The sequence below is a fragment of the Spodoptera frugiperda genome, chromosome 1 (assembly GCF_023101765.2).
Source record: "Spodoptera frugiperda isolate SF20-4 chromosome 1, AGI-APGP_CSIRO_Sfru_2.0, whole genome shotgun sequence".
NCBI lineage: Eukaryota > Metazoa > Arthropoda > Insecta > Lepidoptera > Noctuidae > Spodoptera > Spodoptera frugiperda.
Genome location: NC_064212.1, coordinates 7,418,462 through 7,432,121, shown reverse-complemented (window position 1 = coordinate 7,432,121; position 13,660 = coordinate 7,418,462). Strand labels below are relative to the sequence as shown.

The window sequence follows — 13,660 nt, the reverse complement described above, 5'->3', positions numbered from 1 at the left end:
GGTAGACCCAGAATAACTCACAAGGGAACTAAGAGATTCCTCACCAACGCACACTTATTATTATAATTCTTTGGTGTTGCAGGTGTACATAGGCTACTGGGACTGTTTACCATCATATAGCACGTAAGATGTCTTTTAAGTGGCAAAAAGTTAGCCATGTGTGAAGTCAAATGCAAAGTTAAAGTCAACATTATTTATTTCAAACAGACCGGAAACGGGAAGGCACTTTTGAACGTCAAAGCAAATATTACAATATTTAAAAAAGTCTGTCTGTCGCAGTTCCTTTTGTGAAGCTATGTGCTCGTCCCAAAGTATAGAACGAGCAAGAAACTCCATAGGTTACTTTTTTAAATCAGTGATATGGTTGAGTTTAATTGTTGATGAACATTTTTCATAATTATAAATACATTTTTGTCCTCAGTGGACAATAGTTGGACGTCTGTGCACGCCCTTTATTAAGGGTAGGTACGGGGACAAGTCACTCATCTATTCTATTAAATCTGTTACGACAGTGCCATTAAGTTTCCTACACCTAAGGTTTATTATTATAATTTTCATGACTAAGTTTCTTAGTGCTTATATTATGTTATTAAACAAATCGCGTAAATAGTAGATTGTAATAAATAAATGAATCACATTTCAAACATTTGGATTGAATTTGTATAGAATAAAATTGTATTGAACGGATAGAGCCATGACCACAATCAAATGTCACTTGATGGTACTATTCAGTGGAATTATTTTATTCTATCAATGATTTATTTTTATTTCCATGTTTTTATTAGTGCTATCTGTTTCCAATTACATTTTATTGTTTTGTTTTACAACACTGGAATTCGAATGTTTGCTTGAACCACTGAACAATTAGAATGGGCTTTCCAAAAAGTATTTGTATTTGTCATTACAAATGTTTACAATAGGTTTTAAATAGAAATACAATTCTATAAAGCAGTATGTGTTGGCGTATTTTATATAAATTATGTAATGATGAAACTGTTTATTTTAAGAAGCATTTTAATTTATTAGGATTTTGGACGAAGGTGAATATTTGTATTATGACTTATACTGAAGAAGAAGAAGCTTAATATTTTGAGTAAAATACTCAATTCTTTATAGGCTGACCTTATAATTGCCACCTACATATTATTATGTATATGTATAGGTAATCATTTTGACAGACCAGACTCATACACATTATTAAAACCACGGGTAAAACAATACGCAGAAAATGAATAAACACAAAGACCAATATGGACGTTTTTCCGGTCACAAATAATTTTTAACCGAAACCCAGACTATATTAAAAAAAGCAATCGCTTCCATTTATCTGTTAAACGTCCGCTCAAAAGTTGTGAATTCCATGTTTTTGCATAAAAATAAAATATCAACATATGTGAGAATCGGGACTGGAATTGATTTTCGTTGTGTACCAATACTAAAATGTTTACTTTTCGGCCCGAAAAAGATTGCTTTACATCATGTTTGTCTTTTAGCGACATCGATTGGAAGGATGTAAATAAAAATTCCATGCACATATTTATTTTTTACGCTACGTTTAGCAGAAATCGTGGGGTCAATGAATTCATATAAAACGCCTAAACAATCATAAAGTTAAAAAAACATCTGGTAGAGAAAAACTGTATCATTATAACCCACCACCATCCGTAATGTATATGTTAGATATGTAAATAAGGCAAGTGTTTTTATCAGTCGCTAGTTCAACACACAAAGCTCAAAGAATTTTAACTAAAAATAACGATTTACTCACGTACAGATATGAAGAAAAACTGTTCTAGTTTCGCGTCACAGAGGGACTCTTTATCATGCTCAGCGTGCGCAGACGCGCCGACAACTCAACATTTAGTTAATATAGTATGCCTCACGATAGTTATTATAAAAATATAAAAGAATGTTCTTATCTAACTCTTACTAAAAATAAAAGATTCAGACATTTTTTAGTAAAACTGTCAACAAAAAAATAGTTAGCTTCTACAAAACAATACAAGATACTGAGCAGTGATAAGAGAGAAGATAAAGCCTAGGTTTTATTTTAGGAAGACCTTTCTTACTTTAGAATTGTTAACACTCGCTTTACAGACACTAAAAGTGCAGTCGAAAGTCCAAATTTACTGCAGAATGCGAGGCTAACTTGAGTTTCAAGTTTTCGACGATATAAACAAGACGAGACTTAGGTAAGTATTGCACAGAATGTGTGGCACACACGAATTTGAAAGATTCCTTAAAGTGGCTAGGCTATATAGAACTAGCCTAGTCTAACTTTCTGTATATATCTTATTATTAAAATAGAAATAAGGATGATGACGAAGTAATACAATTAAAAATCTAATTAGTTCGTCAGTTTTTTTTTTTTGTATGTTAAATGGGCCGACGTTTGGCCGCTATCTCGCCTGATGATAAGTGATGATGCGGCCTACGATAATGAAAAAATATAAACACGTTTTTTTTTTATTTTGTCACATAAGATCAGCGGCGGCCTTACCCATTGCGAGGCTCCGGGCGGCAGGTCTTTGCGAGGCCCTTTGTCCTTCGTAAAAAGTAGGGCAACTGACCCGGTTGTGGCCATCGACCCCTTTGTGGCCATTTGGGCCTTCAAATATTTATAACTAAGGCATGGACAAATAAATTACTCTGTGATGTACAGTATTTAAAATATTGAATATTGGAGATACTAATACCGTTGGAAGCTTTGATGTGTCAAACTTCACTTCGATGCAACAAGTCATTTTTTTTAGTTGAGGGTGAAATTGTTAAGATCTTAACAAAAAGGCTAAGGCGAGCGGGTGAGGATTTGGGTTTTTATTTTTTAAATCTTTGCTTATTCTTTGGATGTTTATGTTAATACTACATGAAGAATATATTGTCTAAGTGAAACTAAAGTTATTTTGTCGCCATATGTTTCTGAAGTGAGGTTATTAGAAGGTGGCCACTAATGGAGACGAAAATTATGAATTACTCCATCTTTGGCCGCATGCCTGGCCAAAACTGGTGTACATAGACACCCCACTTCTTCCCCTTTATTTTATCGTGGCTTTTTTCCTTGGCTTTACATATCAACAAATACATATTTTTCATTTTCAGAGATGCAATAAATTGCCTTCACACAAAGGGGAGGTCAGTTTACTTTGCAGCTTTTACCAACGTCATATAAATGTTGATCTTTTTATTTGTAAGTCCAAATAAAGTGAAGTAATAATATTTCATATTTTCCAAACTAAATAAAAATCATTGTTTGTAAAATGTCCAATTTAATTAATAAATTTTAATTACTTTTATAGTATATTTTGATGGCCAGAACTGGCACACGACCGTGGCCAGAAATGGCACGAATCTGGCCAAAAATGGCACAAACTCCCTTTTTTTCTTTTTTATACAGTTATTTTTCTATTGGACGTTCTTTAAAAAAAGGGTTTTCTTAGGCAAGGTTAATACATGTTAAATGACTTTTTACAAGAAATATGTTCGTGATAACAAAAACTACAAGTTAAGAAAGCCTCAAAGTCGATAAAATTCTTAAAGTGGCCACAACCGGGTCACTTACGATATGTGATGCGAAAGTAGGTCTGGTTGTTTGGTTTAAGTACCGTACTGTTATGTTTGACGAGAAATACTTAAGTTATACAAATAAATAAAAGAGTTTTAAAAGATTTTACTTTGAAAGATTTGCAAAATTAACAAATACAGAGATTATACATTTTAAAATTGATGTTTGCGACTTTTCTTAAGACTATTTTTTTTTATTAAAACAGAATAATGTTACGTCATTTTAATCAAGTTTTAAGTCAGAATAATCTACGTCATTTTCGATGGAAAGAATAGCAAGGGCTAAAAGCCGATCTTGTGTCATCGAATTCCTCAAATATGTTTTAATGATTTTAAGCCTCGAAAAACTCCTTTCAGCAGACGCAACCGTAACAGGTGTGGTGGCAATAATTCTCAGGACTATTTCGATAGTGGGGTAAACTTCGGTTATTTTTTTCTATTATGTATTTCAGCACCGAGATAATGTCGTTGTTTCCTTCATACACACGAATGAACATATTCAGTTCTTCGTACAATTCATGTCCATCAATATCACATGATTCTCCTACTGTCATAGATATTTGCAAGTCGCTGCATCGTTTCTAAAGTTCACTATCACTAATTTCCTTTAATCTTTTTGTATTATACATGAAACCAAATATGCTCTCATGGTGTTTAAGTGCCTCAAACCTAGGATGACAGCTTGCGCGCGCGTTGTCGACAATAACATAAAAATAGTTTATTTTGAAAATCTCTTCCGCATTCAATTCATGAACTGTAATTTTGCAACAAATGCGTTGGAAGTACACTGCCAAGACATTATTGTAAAATTAAAGCTGTTTTAGTAATTTTAATGGAATTAGTTAAGTAACTAACTTTATTTTAATTTACCGCTATGTTATAACCTGAATAAGTAATTAAGGATCAAAATAAAAAGTTTTAAAAAATCTATATTTTTTTAAATTTGCTTGGGTTGTGTAGCGCGAGGCCCTTGCAAGAGCGAGGCCCCGGGCGATTGCCCTGTTCGCCACCCCTAAGGCCGCCTCTGCATAAGATAACAAAACTTAGATAAAACGAATCAAAGTTTTGAGGTGTGAACAAACACGTTACTTTTACGTAAAAATGTACTTAGAAGTGACGCCACGCGATATTTAAAATCGATATATATTCGAAAGTATTTTGTTTTTGAAAGAAAATAAAAAACATGGTGTCTAATGTTTTAAAATATTCTACGTACCAACCATTAAAATAAAAATTAGTCATCTACCCTATGTGTTTGAATTAGAGCTTATTTGATCTTCATTCGACGTTTTAAGTCATGATTGTGTGAGGGCAAACTTATAAAAAATATGTTCATTGAGACTGCATAAATTAATGCGTTATAGGTATCTCCTCCTTTAAATGTAATTATAAAATGAAATTAGGAGCACGACCGTGGCAGAGGTTTAAGTCTCAAATTGTGATTGAGGGCCTTTATTAAAACGTTATGAACTAACCTCGAGTCTTTGCACAAATTAAATCTATCTAAAACATTATTTATTAGTCTCGACGTACTGTAAATAAGCAAAGACAATATTTATTATAGTTCAAATTAAATTTTCATAAATAAATAATACTAATTCGTGACTCATATCGTCCCACGTGCGGTATCTCAAGAGAAATAGTAATTTTTACTATTTGTGTGGGTAGTTAAATTTGGTTAGAGGTTAAATGCTCACATTTTAGAATAGAATAGTCTAGATTTTTAATTAAAAATACAAAATACGTGAAATGTGTAGGCTCTTTCATTAATTACCATGTGTTGTCTTCATAAAACATTCTAGAGTTACCACACGTGTTGAGATAGACCCATTAAATGTGGTTTTCCTACGAAAATAATATTGTTTCTAGGCCACCACGTTCTACACAATAGTAGCTATATGAAATTGTTTTCATTTTCTTCAAACAATCATTTGATATTGATACTTTACTATTCTTATCTTATCTTCCTATTTTATTGCAAGTATCTTGCGATGATGAAAATATCCCACATCTTTCTATAACAGATGTCATCTTTTATACACATACACGTTCCTTCATATTATCATTTCAATTTGTATTTCTTACAAGGTTTTGTTTTTAAGGCAAACCCTTACACACATATAGCTGCTATCTTTCTGTGAAACCCGATAACTTTTACCGTTAGTTATTTAGATGTATAACCGCTTATGTAAATGGCAACTGACCGATGACATTGCCAAGTATAGTTACTTGTTGGCGACGTGGCTGGCCACGTCACCACGGCGTCCGGGTGACGTGGTGTTATGACCGTTATAGAAAAAGTGCAGCAATTAGGTACCTACGTCACTGGGTAATCCCCAAATTTAGGTTTATTGTGAACTTCTGAATATCCAGACGTTATAACACTTGGTCACTAATTGTGCCATCACGTGCAGTTATCACAATATTTACAACCTTTTATGACATTGATTATGAGCAATATATCTTTTGATATTTGGAGCTGATAATGACAAAAACTGTTAAGTTCAGTTACCCGATAAGTAGGTCGTGTCATTAACTCACGACAATAGATCCTTTTGTACGAATGGGATATTAAGATCGCCTCATTGATCATACACTATACCTACAAAAGGTAACGTAGATAATGAAAAGGCAATATAATAAAGTTAGTGTTCATTGATTGCTAAAATAATTATTTATTTTAAGCTTTGTTATAACATCATCAAGAAGTGATTCATCATGACCCTCAGTACTGAGGACAAACGACAGCAAGGTGGCGAAGAATATCATTGTTATGCCTATAAGGTGTTCTAAAATTATCTGCCACGGCTTTATTTGGAGGTAGTGTTGTGTTTGAAGATTACAATAGTGAAGAAATTTTGTTCCCTGGACCAGTTAATTCAATTTGAGAACATAAAGAAGGTTAATAAACATTGACTCTACTCTGCATAAAGTGCGTCGTCACAAGCGACAGAGACAGTGAAAGAGATAGGCTCTTTCATAACAAACGCATATGTCAACATTTTTGTATGAAAAAAGAATAACTCATAATAAATAATTATTACTTAGGTTACATTTAATCTTCAAACACAACACTACCTCCCATTAAAACCATGGCAGATACTTTTTATTTTATATAAAAAATAATTGTTGTTTCGGTTCTGTGAATGTATGTATAATAATTTATGTAGGGGAAAGAGAAAATTCTATAGTGAAGTAAGGATTTTTTCAAAACCTTAAGTTAGTATTTCAGAACTCTCACAAAAAAGGTAATAAAGTTCGACCAACTTTTTTGTCGAGGAATCGCCCATTCAACGTAAACGATTGGGTATTCTTTAAAATATTTTCATAAAGAAAGCATTTTCATTCATTTCTCACGGTTTTTCTTTTCTATATAAATAACCTTTTAAATGAATTGAATGGATTTTGTAAAGGCCAGGAGCCAGTCATTTTGTGTTAAATAAAGTAGCCATTTATTTATTAACAATTTGTCAGTATTTTCAATTTAAAACTGTTTAAAATTACCTACATAGTTACATCACAATAGACTGAGAAACAAACTTTAACTGATTGTATGTTTCAGGGGATTCCATGGAATTCACATTTATGTGAAGTTTACCACATGTTAGTGACCTCGAACTTTGAATCATTCAAACATTTCTCAAAGTCAAATTGAAAGTCAAACTTTGCGTTTGACTCTATGGTAACAAAGTAACGCAACACACATACACATGTAAGATTCATATTATAAGTTTAAATAATTCCAAAATGCCTTTAGATGCAAGTTTAAATAAAAATTCTAGGTAACAGAGATGCTATTAAAAGATTTAAGACCACATACTGCGTTATAAATGCATTTTTAAATTCTAATCTAAACTTTTGAAGAAATTCGAGGCGTATTTTTTTCACTTTTTCTTGTAGAACTTTTAATTCTTAGGCGACAGTATGTAGTTGGTTAGCAAATACACCTTTGACGAGTAATGTAGTATAATATACACTAATATTGTATTCTACATTGTACCACATACACTCTATTTTATTAAAATCTGTTGAAGGCAAATCCTCCGCTAGCGCCGGTCACTTTTGTCCCCCAGGGCGTTTAATGTGTTAATGTGTAAATACATGCTATATCTATACATCTACACAGTTTATAGTAAAAAGTACAAAAGTAGTAGTTTTCAAATTTTTTAAGAACGTTGCCGAACATTAGGATTTATACCTGTGTCGTGCAACTGCGTTTACAAACATACAATTTTACATACACATTACACCCAGACCCGGAACAACAATCTGTGGATCATACAAATAGTTGTTCCGTGCGGGAATCGAACCCGCGACAATAAAAATAAGCACGGCAGCCAGTTATTTATAAATATCGTGCGGACGAATTCTACAATACTCACACTTGTAGTTACCTCAAATTTATTTATAGAAAGATGATCGCCATTATTATTTAGTTAGATAATAATAAATGTCTGCTAATCACATCAAGACCACTCTTTGGTAAAAATAATCCACTTATAACACTCATGCAGAGGAATGATATTTTATTACCCGAACACACAACAAAGTTGTGTATCTTCACTATCCCAAATAGCCCTTTAGCCATAAATACCTACTTGTGCTAACAATAAAAACCGAGTCCAGTGTCTCAATATTAGTTTAAAAAAAATACAGTAACAATTTTCGAGGATATAATACTTATATCTACCCAAAACGTAAGTTGCTTAAATAACTTTAAGTTTTTCTAGCTCTTACCACCGGTTAACCGCATTCCCGTTGAGATAAACAGATCAGGTCTTACCCTGTCTGTTCATCGTTTAGTAGTTTTAGTGTGATTGACGGTCAAATATACAAATAAACTTTCACATTTATAATATCAGTGTGATGATACACGATAGTGAGAATTTGTATCTAGGCGTTTTCATATAATTTTATGAATTTAGAATTGTAGCTGAAGAGAAAGAAGTATGCCAGACTCTTGTCTTTTGGCGTTATTATATCTCTGCCTACACCAAAGGGAGACAGTTTAACGATATGTATGTATCAATCTTTCCCTAAAACTAGATATGGTATGACTGAATGATAAATGGTTCTGTCAGTTTAAAACAAAGGTTTACTACTACGAGTAAACATGAAGGAACGTTGGGCCTAAAAGCTTTGGACACTTACACGAACACGTTTGCATACAACTTACCTACTTCTTTGTACATATTCATGGTATTCCATGGAGCATGGTATATCTTGGCGCAATCAAATCCATTGTACTTTGGATAAAATAGTGAAACTATTTCGGCTGGTTAAATAAAACATATTTACTCACACCAGACGAGAAAGTAACTATAAAATGTCTACTCCAAACTTCGATTTAAAGTTCAACTTAATAAAACCTCAAGAAAAAATATATTCATCTCAAGAAAGATTATATTAAAAAATATATTTTAGAAACTAAGATTTAAATTCGTCACATTTCTTAACTGAACTTATTAAGTGCGTCTGTGTTTAAGGACGGTTAAAAGGTTAATTACTTAAGTCACTATTCCACGCGAACGAAGTCGCGGGCAAAAGCTAGTTTATTTCATATTTACGAGTATTTTTGCCAATCAATCTTACGAGAGTAAAGATACTTAAAATGATAGTCTGTAAAACACACCTACGTAATGCCTACTCTACTACTTTGGTGAACAGTAGAAGTGCCATAAAATGAATGTATTCCAAATAATTTCTAATTATATACATACATGTTTATATTATAACTGCCTCGTTGCTCGAGTGGTCGGGTTCTCAGTGGTAACACGGAGCCTGGAATTGTGTTTAGCACGTAATAGGCTCACCCCCAATTTTTTTTTGTTCTTTTAAAAAACGTTGCCCCACATTAGGATTTTCTCCAGTGTCGTGGGTGCATTTACAAACATACAAGTTCACATACACATGACACCCAGACCCGAAACAACAATTTGTGGATCACACAAAGTGTTGCTCCGTGCGGGAATCGAACCCGCTACCCGTTGCTCGGCAGCCAGTTGCCCAGCCACCGCACCAACCGTGCAGTCAAATTATATGGGACTTATAACACAAATGGTGAATAGTAGGTGTAGGTACATTGAACAGTGTCCTTCGGTGACAAAAAAGCGTCACGACACATCATTAATATTATGTACCAACGTAAAGTTATTATTCAGAGTTTAAGCATATGAAACCGGAAATGGCAGAGATGAATGTATGAAAATACTTGTAGATTTAACAAGGCCTTAAGACATCATTTAAGCTGCGCTGTCCCTTAGCCTTGTATAATAATGACATAAAAGCGACCTTACTGAAAACGTCTGTAGCCCCGGTACTTGCCCGTGGCCGTAAATCTGTTCAAAAGCTAAAAGGGAATTGAGAGGGTCATATTAATAGAATGCCTCATCTGTCATGTCTCTCTATTTGAAAGAATTGAATCACCCACGAATACCACATTGTATGGAACACCAGTGTTTACTGAAAACCTTTCAGAAGAAAAAATAGGGTGGTATCAAATCATTTTTGAGCAAATTTCAATGAATTTTAACGTAGCTATGGTAACTGCGACAATAATTCAGTAAAGGTCGGTCAGTCGTCTATGCCGAATGATCAAAATAAATAAAATGTTTAGGGTTTCCGAGAAATATTCTGTGAACGTCCACGCGTTATATATCACTGTGAGACTCGTATACAAATGGAATCACGCTTGGGTCTCAAGAAATTCATTGTGTCAATAGAATCGCCACTAAAAGGACGTGATACATTTACACCAATGTCCAAATGATATTTCTTTTTGGTAAAGAAATAATTTACATTTCATATTTTCTTTTTCATTTATTGATTGCTTTCATTTCCTTTTATATTGAAAAAAATATAGCTAAAAAATTAAACAGTTCAAAAAATTATCAAGACACAACATTTCGATAATTGTTTTTTTTTTAAGTTTTATCAATCAATATCTTCACTTTTACGAAAACTGTGTTCGAAAGTTAAAAAACCTTTTAAATTTTGTATCTAAATATACGTTCACAACAACAGCCAAATCAACGAACAAAAATATCTCAAAAAGTACGAGGAAATACAACGTATAACATAGCAAAAACAGATTATCGAAAACTGATTGGTGAAACGGAGCTTGTTGCGGATGCAATAAAACAAATATACGATCGAAGCTAACGACTTTATTACTGCATCAACATATCAGCGGCATTAATGTGATATGGTTTATTCGAATTAAACGACACATTCGTATTTATTTATAAATACGATGGCTGTATTTATATGTATAATAATATCTTGCCCGTGGGATTAAAAGTAGTCTATGTGTCATTCCAGACCATATCTGTCCCTCATCCTGATCCTTTCAATAGTTTTTGCGTGAAACACTAACAAATGTTCATACTCATAAACTTTGGCATTTATAATTTTAGTAGGATTTATTCGTTTACTAAAATCAGTTTTCTTTTAAGGAATAGGGGGCAAATGAGCAGACGGGATGATGATAAGCGATACGCGCCGCCCATGGACACCCGCAACACCAGAGGAGACACAAGTGCGTTGTCAGCCGTTAAAAAGAAATTATAAGTATTATTACGATATTTTCTTGAACGTTTGAAGGTCGTATCGGTTTAAAAATATCGCCAACTATACTTTTATCCGCGATAGTATTAAATCCAGAAAATGTTCTCAAGTAAATGAATAACACTTTGAATTAAAATCTTAAAACACAAAATTAAATGCTATAACCGTGAACGCAACAAGGTACGAGTAAAAGTCAGATGTCGCAATAAACTGCTTAAACCGAAATAACAATTAGCATTAAAATAAAAAGAATCGAAAACCGTTGTAGGTAATGCTAAGCCCTTCCGAATAACACTAACCGTCGCCAATTCCTTTTTACAACCATTCTTACCTTGACAATTTTAGAGTTCCAGTAGTCTGAATTCCGAGTCTTGTCGCAGTAAAATTTTAAGTCCGCCATTCAAAAAACGCCTCCGTTTTTTATTATATTAACAACGGAGGCGTCGCAAAAATAAGGTTGATTTTACAGTCTTTACATTACTGTTTTAATATTATTCAAGTCGTTTGTACGGTACATAGATTTTATGTACTTATGGAAGAGATTGAAATATGGAAGAATTTGATAGATAGATTGATAGATTAGATAGCAATCTGCTCGGTTGGCACAGTGACTAGGCAACTGGCTGCCGTGCAACGTGTAGCGGCTGTAACTCCCGCTCGGAACAAGACTTTGTGTAATACACACATACATACTATTGTTTCGGGTCTGGGTGTCATGTGTATGTAAAATTCTATGTTTATAACGCAACCACGACACAGGAGAAAACACTAGTGTCAAGTGTGAGCAATCTTTTAAAAAAATAAAAAAGTAAAGTAAATATAGTAGTAAAACTATTTATCTAGCCTCTACCCGATAATTTCTAGTCAGTAGTTTATTTGCTCAGTATCCGATGTTAGAGGGGTAACGTTTGCGGTACGCTAAAAATAAACTCTTAAACTTAGATGCGAGTGGGATGCTGAGGTTTTACTATTTTGCATAATCAATGTGAATAGTTGGCTGAACTGAGCATCGAATTAATCGGCGTAGTGAGAACAACTATAAGTATTTATATAACTATTATTTTTGTTGCTAATGTCAACATTTATTTGTTGCGAGTGAATGGGCAGATAATATAAATCAACAACCTATCAAATACAATTTTTATCCATGATTCAATTTCGACGTAAATCAAATCTTTTACATTTATTACATTATAGAGAATAAATAAAACGATAGTTAAATAAGGACGTCGTTTAAAAAAAGGGTTATAATATAGGCCTAGGCTATAAGACAGATTGTTTAGTTTTTTACGTATTTAGTATCTGACTTCCATGTGTAAAATGTTATGCATACATGTTATTTGGATGGTTACTGATAATGATGATGATGATGATCTGTAATAATAGTTATGATTAACTGGTTAAAGTTGATGTTGCATGAATAAAACGAAAATAAAAAGACTAAAATTATAAAAACTAAGAAAAAATTGTCACATTTTTCGGGAGAATTCCATTTACACTCTATATAGATATATCATAAAGACGTTGCAACGTTAGAATCCAATAAAATTCTTGTAACTGCTAAATAACAAGCAGCAATATGTTTACTTTCATTGACATGAACGTCCGTTGATTTTGGCATTAAAGCAAGCGTGTATCATCGAAGCACCTACAGTTTGATAGTCGGAAACATTTCACGAGTGTACAAACATCCACGACCATTAAAATTCTGGTTTACGGACATCCCGTTTTATGTATTAAATATTAAAATATTCAAGACCTGACGTAAGTTAAAATGTCCCGATTTTACACCGAGTGCGCTACACGGGCTTGTCTTATACATTTTGTAAATAATGTTTGTTATATTATTAGGTACACTGACTCTGAAACTGTGTTTTCACGTTCTCCATTCCAAATAGGACACCGGACAAGACAGAAATAAATTTCCGCGACTTCTTTGTTCAAATATTTTTCGGTCCTACATTCTATTGATACGGTGATGCCAGAACAAAATTAATGATGAATGATATTTATTTTTGCAAATAGGTTACAAGATACATTTACACGTCAATCTTTTTTTTTTTTAAAAAAAATGCTATGCGGTGCGGTGGCTGGACAACTGGCTGCCGCGCAACGCGTAGCGGTTTCGATTCTTGCACGGAGCTCTCAGTTTGATGCACAAACTGTAGTGTCAAGTCTTGCAAAAAAAGGCTTTCAGAAATCGTATGTTTGTAAATGTACCCACGATAGAGGAGAAAATGCTAGTGTGCAACGTTTTGTAGAAAAAATAACAGTTTCGTTTATTTTGATGGACAACAATTGATAAAATCGTGAAAAATACCTACTATTATTTATGTAACATACTCTTAAACTTATGACCTTTATGAAACGCTTTAAACGTTAGATGAAAGTATTTTAAGTAGGCGTTTGTTAATTACGGGTTCCCTCTATCTGGCAGAATTTTACTGCTCCGAAATTTATTTGGCATAACACACGGCATAATCTTCATTAAACGAATAAATATATGACATAAAAATAATTGAATATAATTATT

At 33.3% G+C, this 13,660-nt stretch overlaps 1 protein-coding gene and 1 long non-coding RNA gene across 8 annotated transcripts in view; one reads left to right on the top strand and one right to left on the bottom strand.

Moving 5' to 3' along the window:
* LOC118273356 (trissin receptor) overlaps positions 1 to 13,660 on the bottom strand; it is a 107,385-nt gene that overhangs the window by 21,774 nt on the left and 71,951 nt on the right. The window lies entirely within an intron of this gene.
* LOC126911260 (uncharacterized) overlaps positions 2,541 to 13,660 on the top strand; it is a 94,678-nt gene continuing 83,558 nt past the window's right edge. Inside the window, exon 1 of the long non-coding RNA XR_007705775.1 lies at positions 2,541 to 3,132. This is a non-coding gene — a long non-coding RNA (uncharacterized LOC126911260). The remainder of the gene's footprint in view (positions 3,133 to 13,660) is intronic.